This window comes from Pyrus communis, chromosome 10 (genome assembly GCF_963583255.1).
Source record: "Pyrus communis chromosome 10, drPyrComm1.1, whole genome shotgun sequence".
Taxonomy (NCBI): Eukaryota; Viridiplantae; Streptophyta; class Magnoliopsida; order Rosales; family Rosaceae; genus Pyrus; species Pyrus communis.
In genome coordinates, this window is record NC_084812.1 from 4,430,148 (window position 1) to 4,445,256 (window position 15,109).

A 15,109-nucleotide genomic window follows, 5' to 3' on the forward strand; every position below is an offset into this window, starting at 1 on the left:
TAATCAGAAATAGTCTATATATAGCATAGCCCCGCCAAAAATAAGAAGAGGAACATATGTGAAACGGAGGCCCCAATGTGACTGCCGTTTTCTAAACCCAGCAGGGCGTCATGCATTGTAATTTTTATACATGCAATTGAATGATTGCTTTGAGACACCTCCGTTTCTATGCAAGTCCTTCTCCTAAATAAGCGTTATGAATAAAATAGTAAAACAATTAAGAGAAGTTCATTCCAATTACAACACACAAGTTGCATGTTAAATATATAAAAACATACACAGATCTAAGCTTAGAACACTAGAAGAAAAAAACTCATCTACCATGGTCGATGTCCATGATAAATTACAATCAATCACGGACACTATGTCCATTAATAATCTGAACATGATAAAAAGTCTCAAATTCTACTACGGGCTATGTCCATTATCAAATATAAGGAAACCACAAATTGTACCCGTTGACAAATTGAAACAATCAATTGAAATAGAAAAATAATTTAATATTCAGCTTGCAGTTTAAAATTTGTAAAACCTTATTGGTAATTCAATTCTAAAACTTCTAGACCGAACTTGAATAGGTAAAACTATTAATTAGTTATTCGAAGGTGATTTGATTAAAGAAAGCATTCATGTGCTTACATATAGTTCATCGCGAGTTGGATAACCGGGTGTTGATTGGTGTTAACATATTGTATAAAACATTCGGCGAGAAGAATCAATGGCCACGTTCCAAAAATATTGTTGAAGGGTTTTATCAATATAATATAAATTCATTGAAATACTTTTAACTTTTCTGGTCTATTCCATGGAAAAAAAATTCATTATGACTGGCACACGAATAGTACACCACGTGTTTTTATATAAATAGTGAGAAATTTTATTTTTTGAGTTATTAATTTTTTAACACACATATCTCACAATTTGTATAATAACAAATAGTGTATCACTCCGTGTTCTAATCACATTCAAAAAATCTCTCCATTCCATGCATGCATGTACTGCCACTGCTTGCTAGTGGAGTATGGTCCCAACTGGATTAAAAGTCTAAAGATGAAAAAGTATCATATCCCACAATATCTTGAACTGCGTTTCTCCACTTTTCAATTTTTAATTTTTTTTAATACTTCTCTTTACTTAATTCTATTCCTTGATATATTTCCCAAAGCCAATCTACCAAGGTTTTACATTATATACATGCCTGAGAAATATTTATTTACCTATAAAAATATATATATAATATTGCAAAACCGTGGAGGACACTTTCTTGATCCATCCACAGACCCCATAATGCCAAAGTGTGATATGAAAACTCCATGTAAGGTAGTTAGAATCATCGAGCTTGACGGTAACGGATGTAGAGATGGTGGAAATAAGACTGGTGATCGGAGATTGAACAATCTTGAGCTGATCAGCAGTAACCATTGTTGATGCTGTGCAGAATTCTTTCAGTAAGACAATTTATCAAACAGTTGATAGGCAGAAAAGAAGAGCAATTTCTTGAAGCTCTGTGGAGATCGGAAGAAGCCAATTGTTTTTGTTTATCACATAAGAGATTGCAAACTAGAGGGTAAAGAAGAGAAACAAATACTTTGATTGAGGGCGAAAGCGCCAAATCGATGTTTGACAACGATACCATGTAAACATTGAAACAATAGCTTCAATGGAGAAAAATTAAGAAAAACAGACATGTATAGAGAGAGAGAGAGAGAGAGAGAGAGAGAGAGAGAAGCTTTCTTGTATTTCTTGAGTGTCAAGTTACTTTCCTTACACCTTTGCTATATGTATTTATATGATTACATTGCTTAATGCATAAGCTAGTATTCTAACAACATATTCTAACAACCAACAGATTCTAACAACATTATAACTTCCCTTGGATCTTGTGACACTTGTCATCATCTAGACCCTTAAATTCCCTTCACTTGGATTCTCATTTTTGTCTCTTACATACCTGAGGACCAATAGGAATGCCATCACGTTCAGCTGCCATAACATATATGAATGGAATCAATATTAGAATGTAATAATTCTAAGATATTAATTAATTGCTCGATAAAAGGTTTCCATTTGTACTCACTCAGTGTAGTAACATGTGGATCGTATAAGTAACTTTCATGTTTAGAATAATTCTTATAGGTACATCAGTTGCATTTCTAGCAGAATAATGGTTAAATCCAACAAAATCAAAAGACCCAGTTAACATCTTGGATTCTTCTTCCGTGAATTTTGGCAATCGTTCTCTAACAAGGCATCGCATGATGTACGGGTAGTCACCTCTTGTAATTGGACCCATAAACCTACAAAGATGTGAAAATTCCAATAATCAACTTTATAAGTCATAAAAAAGAAATATAACCCAATTGATTTATAAATTAATAATACACTTGCCATCCAAACATAAAATCCAAAGCTCGATTTGCAGCATCTATATCTTCCTTTGCATTTGAAGCAGGCTCAGACCAATGTGACACTAGTGTTATTCCTATCACCCCATTTTGATATGCCTGCAAAGAAAATTCAAAAAATTATTTGATTTAGTGCCATACAAACTCCAAACTGTTTACCTCGCTATACTAAAGGTTTCCTCTGATAAGAGATCCAACGGCTAAAATGGCATGATAGATCAAGTAAGTTTTCAATAGTTAGATAGCTGCCAGCTCAATAGAAAGTTAGTTAGTTAGTTAGTTAGCGAGATAGCTTGCTAGCTAAGATCCTGTGTATAAAGTCTGATATACAACACAGATTGTGATCATCCATTCTTTCTCTAAGAATCAATACACATAATACTTTCATTCTTTCTTTATCTCTCTTTTGCATTCATTCTTCTGTTTGTTGTTATTCACAGAACGATTTCTTAGTTCTGTTAACATGGTATCAATCGCTCAGGACGATTTGTTTGGTGTTTAACATTGAAGCTGCATACTCTGAGGGCGTTGTTACAAGAAAGATTTCTGGGTTCTTGCTGGTGCATTCATTCCGTTTCTAGGTTGCTGGTGTACTCGATCTTTGATTCATTTTGGTGCTTGAAACTTGTAACTCAAAATATATACAAGAACCGAGTCAATGAAGATGCATTCCTTAGTATGTCGTCATCTCAACAATCTCTTTTTCTTCTTCTAAATTTGGGTTGATTAAACAATACCCTTAGTTTCATAATCTGTTATGCTACTGCGATTCTCAACTTACATGCTACCAGCACCATAATCAGAAATAGTCTATATATAGCATAGCCCCGCCAAAAATAAGAAGAGGAACATATGTGAAACGGAGGCCCCAATGTGACTGCCGTTTTCTAAACCCAGCAGGGCGTCATGCATTGTAACTTTTATACATGCAATTGCATGATTGCTTTGAGACACCTCCGTTTCTATGCAAGTCCTTCTCCTAAATAAGCGTTATGAATAAAATAGTAAAACAATTAAGAGAAGTTCATTCCAATTACAACACACAAGTTGCATGTTAAATATATAAAAACATACACAGATCTAAGCTTAGAACATTAGAAGAAAAAAACTCATCTACCATGGTCGATGTCCATGATAAATTACAATCAATCACGGACGCTATGTCCATTAATAATCTGAACATGATAAAAAGTCTCAAATTCTACTACGGGCTATGTCCATTATCAAATATAAGGAAACCACAAATTGTGCCGGTTGACAAATTGAAGCAATCAATTGAAATAGAAAAATAATTTAATATTCAGCTTGCAGTTTAAAATTTGTAAAACCTTATTGGTAATTCAATTCTAAAACTTCTAGACTGAACTTGAATAGGTAAAACAATTAATTAGTTATTCGAAGGTGATTTGATTAAAGAAAGCATTCATGTGCTTACATATAGTTCATCGCGAGTTGGATAACCGGGTGTTGATTGGTGTTAACATATTGTATAAAACATTCGGCAAGAAGAATCAATGGCCACGTTCCAAAAATATTGTTGAAAGGTTTTATCAATATAATATAAATTCATTGAAATACTTTTAACTTTTCTGGCCTATTCCATGGAAAAAAAATTTATTATGACTCGCACACGAATAGCACACCACGTGTTTTTATATAAATAGTGAGAAATTTTATTTTTTGAGTTATTAAATTTTTAACAACATATCTCACAATTTGTATAATGACACATAGTGTATCACTCTGTGTTCTAATCACATTCAAAAAATCTCTCCATTCCATGCATGCATGTACTGCCACTAGGGGTGGTTCGGTATGGGATACCATACCGAAACTAGTATCCCGAATCCCAAACCGAATTTTTTCGGGACGGGAATTTGAAGACCAATTCCAAACCAAATTTTCGGGAATCCCAAATTTCGGGAATCCTGAAATATTTTCGGGATTTTGGGACAAATCTGGAATCCCAAATTGAAATATGAAATTATGAATTGTTCTTCAAATATATAATTCAAGAACACATTCATGAACTAGGAATTTCATTTCATTCACATTACCACTTAATTGAACACTGGCATGCTTGACTCTTTTTATCATAGTCAAAATTCAAATTAATTAAACTTTTTTTTGCAATCTGTTGAGAGACAAAAGAATCAAGCCTTCTGAAATCATCAGCCATGACAACAGCAATAATAAAATCCACATGAATATCAAACAGAACATGAAAAATATGCAAGGTGTAGGGCATTCTAGGTTGCTGAGCATGAATTAGAAACTACTAGCATCAACTATAAAAGAATAATATATATATATATATGTATAAATATATATATATATATAGTAATTAATATTATATATTTTCGGTTTGGTATGGGATTCCCGAAATATCGAGAAGCCAATCCCGAATCCCATACCGAAATTTTGGGATTGGTTCGGAATAGCATCCCGAAAATTTCGGGCATTTCGGTTTGGGAAATTTTTGGTTTGGGATCGGGATTTTTTCGGTTCGGTTTGGGATTTTCGGGAAATTTTTCCACCCCTAACTGCCACTGCTTGCTAGTGGAGTATGGTCCCAACTCGATTAAAAGTCTAAAGATGAAAAAGTATCATATCCTACAATATCTTGAACTGCGTTTCTCCACTTTTCAATTTTTAATTTTTTTTAATACTTCTCTTTACTTAATTCTATTCCTTGATATATTTCCCAAAACCAATCTACCAAGGTTTTACGTTATATACATGCCTGAGAAATATTTTTTTACCTATAAAAACTATATATAATATTGCAAATGTGTGTGTATAATTAAATAACGAGATAAAACATGTTTGTATATAATCCGAGATCACAACCGTCAAACATGTCTTTAAAGTTATCGCTGTGTGTACAAATTTCAAAACATTTTTGTTAGATGTAGTACGTTTTATTTAATTAAGCAAATGATCATATTATACTTGAGATAAAATTTGTTTACTTACACAATACGAGCGCTTAAGAAACCACCATATGCATCTTCTAATGCTTGGGGAACATCCCAATGAAAGATTGTCACAAATGGCTGTATGCCTATATATAACATTATCGGAACGAAAAAAAAAATTAATAGTTTGATTCAATATTGTTTTATGAGTGCACGTTATTAAACTCTAATTATATATTAATGGATGGGATGATATATGAGATTAGATGGGATGGATGGTATATGAGATTAGGTAGCTTTATCACCATTTCGAAGGAGTTCATTGATGAGATTGTCGTAATATTCAATTCCCTACCTGTTGACACCCCCACTTAGCGTGCCCTCTAATAATTAGAAAAAAATAATCAAGTGAGTTAATACCTATCTATAAATCGAAATCAAATTAAGTAAAACAGGTTAATCGATGAAGTAATTGGTCCCAAATCAAGTATATGGACGCAGATGTCAACATTACTTGGTAACAATAGAGAACTTATAAGCATCCAACTTCATATCCTTCGTAATTGTTACATCTTTCTGTAATGACAAGAAAGGCATACATAATTATAAGAAAGAAGCTAAAAATTAATTAAGGATCTCATATTCAATGTGCTCTTCAACTTCATAGTGGGAATTTAGGGTTTGGAGAATAATATTATTCCTTGATTTACAACCTTATAGAGGTAGTATTGATCAATGGCGACATCTCCATTGCTGCAATCATCGATTTTTTCTGTCATTAATCATAGAAGTTTTTATTATTTAGAGCATAAAAATGATAGGAATCATAGAATGAGAACATATATGTCCATGTAGTGCATGTATAGTCCATATGTATCGGAAAATATAAAGACATATACTACATGCCCAAGGGTATTTGATGATAATATGTAGAAGACTATAACCTGGATTAGGGCTGGAAAAAATTCTCAAAAATCCCAAACCAAACCGAAAAAATCCCAAACTCAAACCGAAATATTCGGTATGGGATTGGTTTTCAGATTTCATTTTTCGATAATCCTGATATCCCGAAATCTCCTTTTCCTTTTTGTTTGGTTCATACTTCCCACGCTACCAAAGAACAAAGTGTGCAGAAAAGAAAACTACAATATCAATTATATATTATTAAAATAGTGCATATAATGCATTCAGGCCACTTTATAGTTTATATATACAATGGCCATCCGAGAATAAATTAATATCGCTTCGCAATGAAGAGATTCATGTTTTTTTGTTTCTCATCTACCTCATATACAATATTTACCAATTAATCAACAAACCCAAGTTTACGAGGGATAGTGATATCAGTAGCAATTTGGAAGTGAGGGAGGAGAGTTTTGCGGGGTTTTTCTTCCTCCAGGTGGCTTGTGGAAGATGAAGTCTGAAGAGTTCAAAAAGAGGAAAGCGAGAAAAGTTTTCGGCTTAAGTAATTTCAGTGGCAATTACGAGAGAAGAGAAAATTATATATATTTTATTTTTTTAAGTTAAAGTTCATAGTTCTATAATATACCTAATTGACTAGAATTTTAATAAACTTTTAAAATAATTGAGAAATAAACCATTTGCTTTTTTAGTAATAAAGATATTAATTAGATGTACAAAATTAACCTCATTGCTAATACATTTTTAATACAATTATTTAGTTTAGTGGTGTTCCTCTTAACTTGTAAATAAGAGGTCTTAAGTATGATTCTCGCCAAAAGCAAACTTGAATCACATTATTGCTAGCCCATTGTGGAGCTAAACTCATCCCTTTTCCCTTAATGTAAATAATATCTTTTTTTGTTAAAAAAATATATATACATTCTCTAATACATGTGGGTCTAACGGTTGCAAAATGTATGGTCAGTTTGCGTGCCTAATTAATAACATTAGTTGTTTCCAAAAAAAAAAAATTAATAACATTAGTGTTCTCTTTTTAGTAAGTGAATAAGGAAAATAGTGCAGTACATACTGGTCAGTACCCAATTTCACTGATCATTCGTGAGGCCTAAATTTTTTTTAACATTTGTCAATCCGAGTGCTTTTGTCATTTCTGTAACCAAACACATATCCGTGCCTTAAACCCGTGATCAAACACTAGTCTTCTTCATTTCCAACAAGTCTGCGAAGATCCTCATAGCCAGCCACCATGACCTCGTCGGCTCCGCCATCATCTTAAAGATACAAGTCATAGACTTCACTTCACCAATCTTGTCCTCGACAGCCATGCCGAGCTCGATCTCACTGGCCAAGATGACGTCGAGTCCTTTACCATCGACGATTCGTAATCCTTGCCGCTGCAAGTCGGCGGCATCTTCGTCAATCCCACATAGCTTCAGATTTCGTCGCCGTCAATCTCACTGCAACGGTGGAATCCACTGTTGGAAGAGGGACTGGGCGGGGATGGGGTCAGGGGAGGAGGGAAGATGGAGGAGAGAAGACGGGATGAAGAAGAAACCATAGTCATGACATTGAAGACTTGCAGATATCGAAGAAGAAGAGGTCTGTTTCGTATTTGGTATAAAAGATTGGTTTGCATTTGGTTATAAAGTTAGCAAAAGCGGTGAAAGTGATAGATGCCTTCAAATACGCCACATAAATGGTCAGTTAAAATGGGTACCGATCGACCAGTACCCAAGTATTGTCCAGTGATAATACCAGAAAGAGTGCCAGCAATCTTCTCTCTAAGCTTTTTTTTTTGGGGGAAGGAACTTCTATCTCCTCCTCATGTTGTGTCATTTCTCATACACTCCAATACTTTAATTAGTTTTAAAAACTAACCCCTTTGAAGCCATCTGTATTGACATTTTTCCTAGCATTTTCAGATAATTATAAATCTAGCCAAATCTAGTGTGCACAAAGACTTAGATGCCCTTAGATTGAAAAATCCGTTGCCAACTAAAGTCTTCCCTTTTCCAGCAAACTTTAAACCTCGCACCACCGATATGGATCACCACGTATTTACAACCCCTAAATCACTAGCCACCACAATTTTTTCTTGAACGTGGATGTCAGTTCTATTACTCCATGTGTGAAATGCGTGCAAAGAATCTGATTCCAACATAGCTCAATTCGGAGTCTAAGTGGACATTCCGGGTCGGGATGTGTCAGTAGTTGTTTATATTAATGAGATTTTAAATAAAATCCATAATTTGTGGGATTTGAAATATTAAAGGATAGAATATACTCTCCACTACATTGTATGTATATATAAACAAGAGTACATATTTTCAACACTACAAAAAAAAATAAAAATAAATAAATAATAATAATAATAATAAAATAAAAAATAAATAAATAAAAAGGATACTAGGCTTAATAACATTATTAAATTTCTTCAATTAAACTTGACATGGATACATTATCAAATCAAATGAAATATAATGTACCCATATAAGTTTAGAAAATGGATTAGGACAAAAATGAATGGATTTTACATTAAAAAATGGGTACAATATTAAAAAATAATACATTTCACATGTAACAAATTGATATATTTAAGAATGGGTACATTCATGATTAAAAAAAATTAAAAAATTATACGAATGGGTAGATTTAAGATTAAAAAATTATACGAATGGGTATATTTAATAAAACCAGAGCTTTTAACAAAATTCTTCATACATTGTATGTCACGCCCCAATCCCGACATACGTCCAGAATTGACACGTGACGTCACCAAAAATCCGTATCTATCATATCTCACCTCCGAGATATGGGCAAGCACAACTCAATAATCGAATCACATAGTTATTTTTCGTATGCTTTATGGCTGCATCTAACCTCCCCGTTAGACTGCCTACGTACCCTAAACAGGGATCAAGCCATTCGTAGTTCGTCATGCACAATAATTGACATATAACACAATCCGATTAAGTCGAAAGGTATAACATTTCTCAATCAATCAATAGAACTTGACAAGCATGAAAATACTAGACTCAGGGTTACATAACAACCCATCTGAAAATCATGATTTCCCCTCCATCAATATATAGGCCATTATGTCACAACATGATACCGCAATTCACAACATATATCATTTCAAAGAACCAATGATGTACAATACCATTCTCGAGCCACATTTATCAACAAGTCTAATCATAACAATAACAATGATATCCAACATAACAATCCCACATGACGATTAACATTTCCACTTCATCCATCACATAAATCATCACGTTTCCCACATAAATTCGCGTTTCATAGCGTGTAACATATTTAAGAATTAACAAAGAACATACTATTCTCTAGAAATATTAATCAACTAAAATACTCATGATAACTCCACTCCTATCCAACGTCATTCCATAATCACATCAATCAATAACACATACAACAAGTCGAAACGCAAGGCTAGAGCAACACAATTCAGTTGAAGACTACATCTTTGGAAAAGGGGATTTTGGACCACCCAACGGACCAAGGCTCCAAAGGGGATTCCGGACCATCACTCAACGGAATCCAAACAGAACTCAGTTCCAATCCACCCAACCGAATTGAACGGAAGTCCAAGAAACATAACAACGGCTCGAAGGAACAAGACATGATTCAAGTTACTCAATTCCCAAAAACTCAACAAAACGAAACAATATCGAGCAACAAATCCACATCACAATGGGTTATCGGCCAATTACTAGACCTCACATCTCCCAAGCAATTCAATATGCGTTTCAAACACATATCACAACCATTTCCAATACACAAGTCAAATCACATTTCACTTCATCATACTAATCACTATACTTCCAACATTATATTTCAATACATAGCTTGTAACATATCAAGGAATCACGAAGTACAATATTAACATTTAATTACGTTAATCAATCAGTGAGATAACATATCATTTCACGAATTTAATTAAAGAACTCTACATAATTCCCAATTTGGGTTAAGAATAATAACATGGTAATTCTAATTTATTTTCACAATATCTATTGTGGGTAATTCCCATCTACTCGAATTTAGATTCTAAATCACCTTACGGAATGAACAAGAGCAAGGATTCCGGACCACTCAAAGGAATCCAACAACATTGGGTTCCGGACCACTCAACGGAACCAAAATATCAAGCGGTTTCTCATAATCTACCCATACCTGTCATATGTAAAGTCAATGCCAATATTATGGAATTGGTGCACTGGCAATTCAGGCACTCAGATAAGCTGAGAGGTTCGGGTGAGGGACAATAAAATAAGCATGTAATACAATAATAAAACTAGCCATCAATCATAATTTATAAACCTTGAATATAAATCTTTCATAAGAACTCAATACCCTACTTTTGAAAACTCCGAGGGAGTCACCCAGACATCCAAAAGTTCATTCCAAACAACCATAACATCTCACACCCATATTCACATACACACAATGAAAATAGAATTTGGGTGACACTGTTCATCCAAAACCTACACCTTTGCAACCATCTCAAACTAAACTCAATGAACCAATGTGGATACGATCCCGGACCATCACTCAACGGGGTCGCGGAGTAAGAGGGATTCCGGACCATCACTCAACGGAACCCAAACCAAGATACGATTCCTGACCATCACTCAACGGAATCGCAGAGTGGAGTAGGAAGGATTCCGGACCATCACTCAACGGAATCCAAAGCAGGATACGATTCCGGACCATCATTCAACGGAATCGCGGAGTACATTGCATAACCACCAACCAATGAAACAACACATGACTCAAGTTACTCCAGTTATAAAGGCTCAACGAAACAAGATATGAAATAATGAAATGAGCATTGACACATGTTTCAAAACAACAAACCCTATGACAATGGGTTAACGGTCCACCACTAGCCCTCACCACATCATATCAAGCCAATCATACAAAACAAACCATATTTCCAATATCCATGTCAAATCCCACTTCATATAACTATATCATTGGCTAAATATGAAAATTAACAATTTATAGGAAAAATGATTATAAAATCATTTCATATTCACATATCTTAAAGTCACTCACATTTCATCATAACATACCATCTATGTAAATCAAACAACTTTCGAATATGCACGTCAATTCACATATCACGATCATCATCAGTACACAAGCCAAATCATGTTTGATAAACATAGGTCTATGGCTAAATATATATATATATAATCACATTTCAATAGAATCACATTATAAGACCAAGTAAAATTCACAGATGATATCAATATAAGAAATCAAGATAATAACCATACCACATATGTTCAAGTCACTTAGACTTCACTTAAGTCTCCCCTAGTACTAATTTTATTATTTAGAACGTTCCGAGACATGTTGACCACAATTCAACTCTCGGTCAACGATGGGGTCCACAACAATCCGCAAATCAGATTTATGATCCATAACTTCCCAAAGTCCACATTATGCTTCGAGGATAACATACTAAAGTTTCATTATGATCTAATGGTCGAATTGTCGTCAATCACACAAACAAGTGGCGGTCCAAATTGATCACCACACCCAACAATTGAATCTTTGGCAACCAAGCTAGACATAGGTTCACATGATCACTAGAAGGTATTTGAAACCTAGACAACACTCGTGAACAATCCCACGCACCTCCACACACGGTGGAAGTCAAGGTGGAGGGTTTACAAACCCCGAATTTCAACATTAACTAGATGAGCTCAAATTTACGTGGTAGCTAGAGCTCAACAAGGGAAACACTTTTCACAACTAGGCCGACGATAAATTCTAACCGGAAACCGTCCAATTTCACCGGAGAAAACCGGATTTCTAGGTGTTCTAAACACCCAACTCTAAAATGAATACGAAAGCACAAACTAAGCATACCCACTTGAAGATTATGAAGAGTAGATGAAGTTTCATACCTCACTCGAAGGAAATCGTTGCCGGAATCGCAGGAAAAATGATAAAACCACCGGAAAAGTGGTAGACTTTGCGACCTCGAGCTGCAAAGATGGAAAGGAAATGGGGAAATCTAAAATCACAGAAATGTAGGGCTTGTCAAGAGCTTTCCATGGACACCAAGATCATCCAAAACGGAGCTCGGACGAAAAAGATACAAGCGGGTCAAGTTTGGTGGTTTTTATGGGTCAATTACCCTCTAAAACGGGTTAGGCAGCACCCCATCTCCAATTTCTGAAAACCCTTTCCATTTCTGGAGGTTTCCCCCCAATTTATAGCATTTTGGTAATATTACCAAAATGCCACCAATTTCAAACTACTCTAACTTCTTCGTTCGGACTCGGAAATAAGATCTGTTTACGCCTACGCGCTCATGGACTCGAACTCTACCTAACCAATTCAAGAGTTGACCTAAAAGGTCGAGAAAATTAAAAATGATTAAAGTACCCCTCACTTCGTTTTCTTAAATTTGGAGAAATAAAGAACTAGTTCCAATCAAATCTTCGAAATACGTCAAGAATAAAATAAAATAATAATTTTGGGAACGGGATATCGCATTGTATTTCCTAGCAAACAATTATTATTAAATAAAAAATTTCTCCAGTGGAATTGTCTACTTCATAATGGGGCACAAGGAAAGTGCAAAAAAAAAAATATCAAGGGTATAATGCACACATTTTATTTCACAATTATCACATTTCTCATGTTGCACCAAACATAAAGTTCCCTCATTTTTTGTTAGGGCCAAACCACGGGCGGAGTCACCCACAAGGTTAAGGTGGGTTGTAGTCTAGGGAGGGTTTTTTTTTTTTTTTTTTTTTTTTAATTTTTTTTAATTTTTTTAATTTTTTTAATTTTTTTATTTAAGTGTAGTGCTATTTAGACATTTAATTTTATTTCACACATATCCCTCTCAATTTTCGGCATTCAAATGAAATGAATTAATGAAGATTAATGACAAAAAATTAATAAAAATGTGTGAATATCATTAATCTTTTTTAAACTCATGCTTTAATGGCTTATGTTAACGCATGTAGCATATATAGCTCACTCAATTCCAAAACAGGTTAATATTAATAAATAACACTTTTTCTGTTAAGAATAATAAATTAGTTCGATCTTCTTTTCTCCTTGCCGGAAAAGGCTCCAATTTCACTCAAACCCGTTGGAACCCTAAAATGGGTGGCTTTCAGTTCCTGTTCACAGGTGCTCCAACGGCTCCAATTTGATTGGGTTTTGTTCCTGGAATCCATTGAAGTCAGATGGTAGTGGTGGCCCTCATCAGAACATGCAGATTTGCTAGAATTGACGATCGTGCACCCCGCAACGCCGTCGGTGTCAAATCCCACGAAATGGAGCCATTAACTCTCGGATTTGGAGTGCAAACTGAAGAAGGGCAGTAGAGGTGTTGTTCTTAAGTGGTGGCTGGCTTCGAATCGTCGGAAAACCGCCTAAAAAGGCGTCGGAAAAATTACAGGACCCGGATCTGCAACCGGGTCGAACGCAGGTCGAAAACTGGGATCCAGGTAGGGTGGTTTTCACTCCCCCTCATTTCCCTCCTTTTCCCCTCTCTAATTGGCCATCGCCTTCCTCTCTCATTTCCAATTGGATCTCTATTTCCTTTTCCCTGATTTGGGCAGCCAATGCCTTTAATCTTAACTTCCCCCGCACCTCTCCTTCTTTCCTCCCCTTTATTTTAACTGCTTTAACCTTTAACCCACAAGTGGAAATAAATAATTCCCAATATATAGTTTTACAACTTCAAACGTACGTAACTATATCGATATAATCCGGACTTACAAACGGTTTTCGCCTATACTTTTGTACCAACGAGTACTACACAAATGCGCGAAGTAAATAAGTCATACGTTTCTCTACACGTTGGTCAAAGAAAGTCAAAACCTTCATCTCTAGGGCATTGGGCATAAATTCATTCTTTTAAAATTTATAAAATCGTAGAATTAGGGACGGGTTGTCACATAATCTCATGGTAAAAAATTTGTGTTTAAATTCTGAGAATTATAGAATTCAGATTCCCATTGTATACTAAAAGTTTTCTAGAATCAGAGTAAGAATAGTAATGATGTCAAATATGTTTTTTTTACCATGAGCCTTGTGATTCCTTCTCTAGAAAGCATTTCTGCTAATAAGCGCTTAACTGTTCAAACCACCGGTTTGCATTTTCAGCTTTGATGTCGTTTCTAACCGAAGATAACTTTGAAAGTTAATACGTGCAAGAATTGGAAACTTAATACATGTTAAAGAATTGGACCATCTTAATTAAATTCCATCCAACTAAATAAAATTTAATATGAAAATATTAACAATCACCTACATGAATGGAGTTTTGCTCTCAACATTTTGCAAATCAAAATACACACTAAGAGAGCGATTCAGTTAAAAAAGTACCGCATAGAGATATGTAGTTTTTGGTTTTGAATATTATGTAGTGCATCAGCATTAGATGTACTTGACAAATTAGCGAGCACGATGTCATGAACTATTTAGTCGTTTGTGTAAACCAAGACAATAGTAATCACACTACACATTCCAGACCCCCGTAGTTACTCAGTTGTGTTTTCATTCCTGAAAAATTCCTGATTTCTCTTGAGTGCTCTAAAGAATTAAGTCATTCAAAAATTTTTCATTTGAACTGCCCCACTCCAAACTCAAGTAGATGACTTCAAATTAAGAGTATCCTGCAATATCCCACTTGGATTTTAAGAATTCGATTTGAATTATTAAAAACAAAGTTCAACATAATCTCACTAGTAAGGAGTATAGTTATTATCAAGACATTAGTGAGAAAGTATATCTCCATGGTGCTACTCCAAATTATCATAATTTAGTTGTCCCATTTGGACCTAGATCTTTGAATCTCCA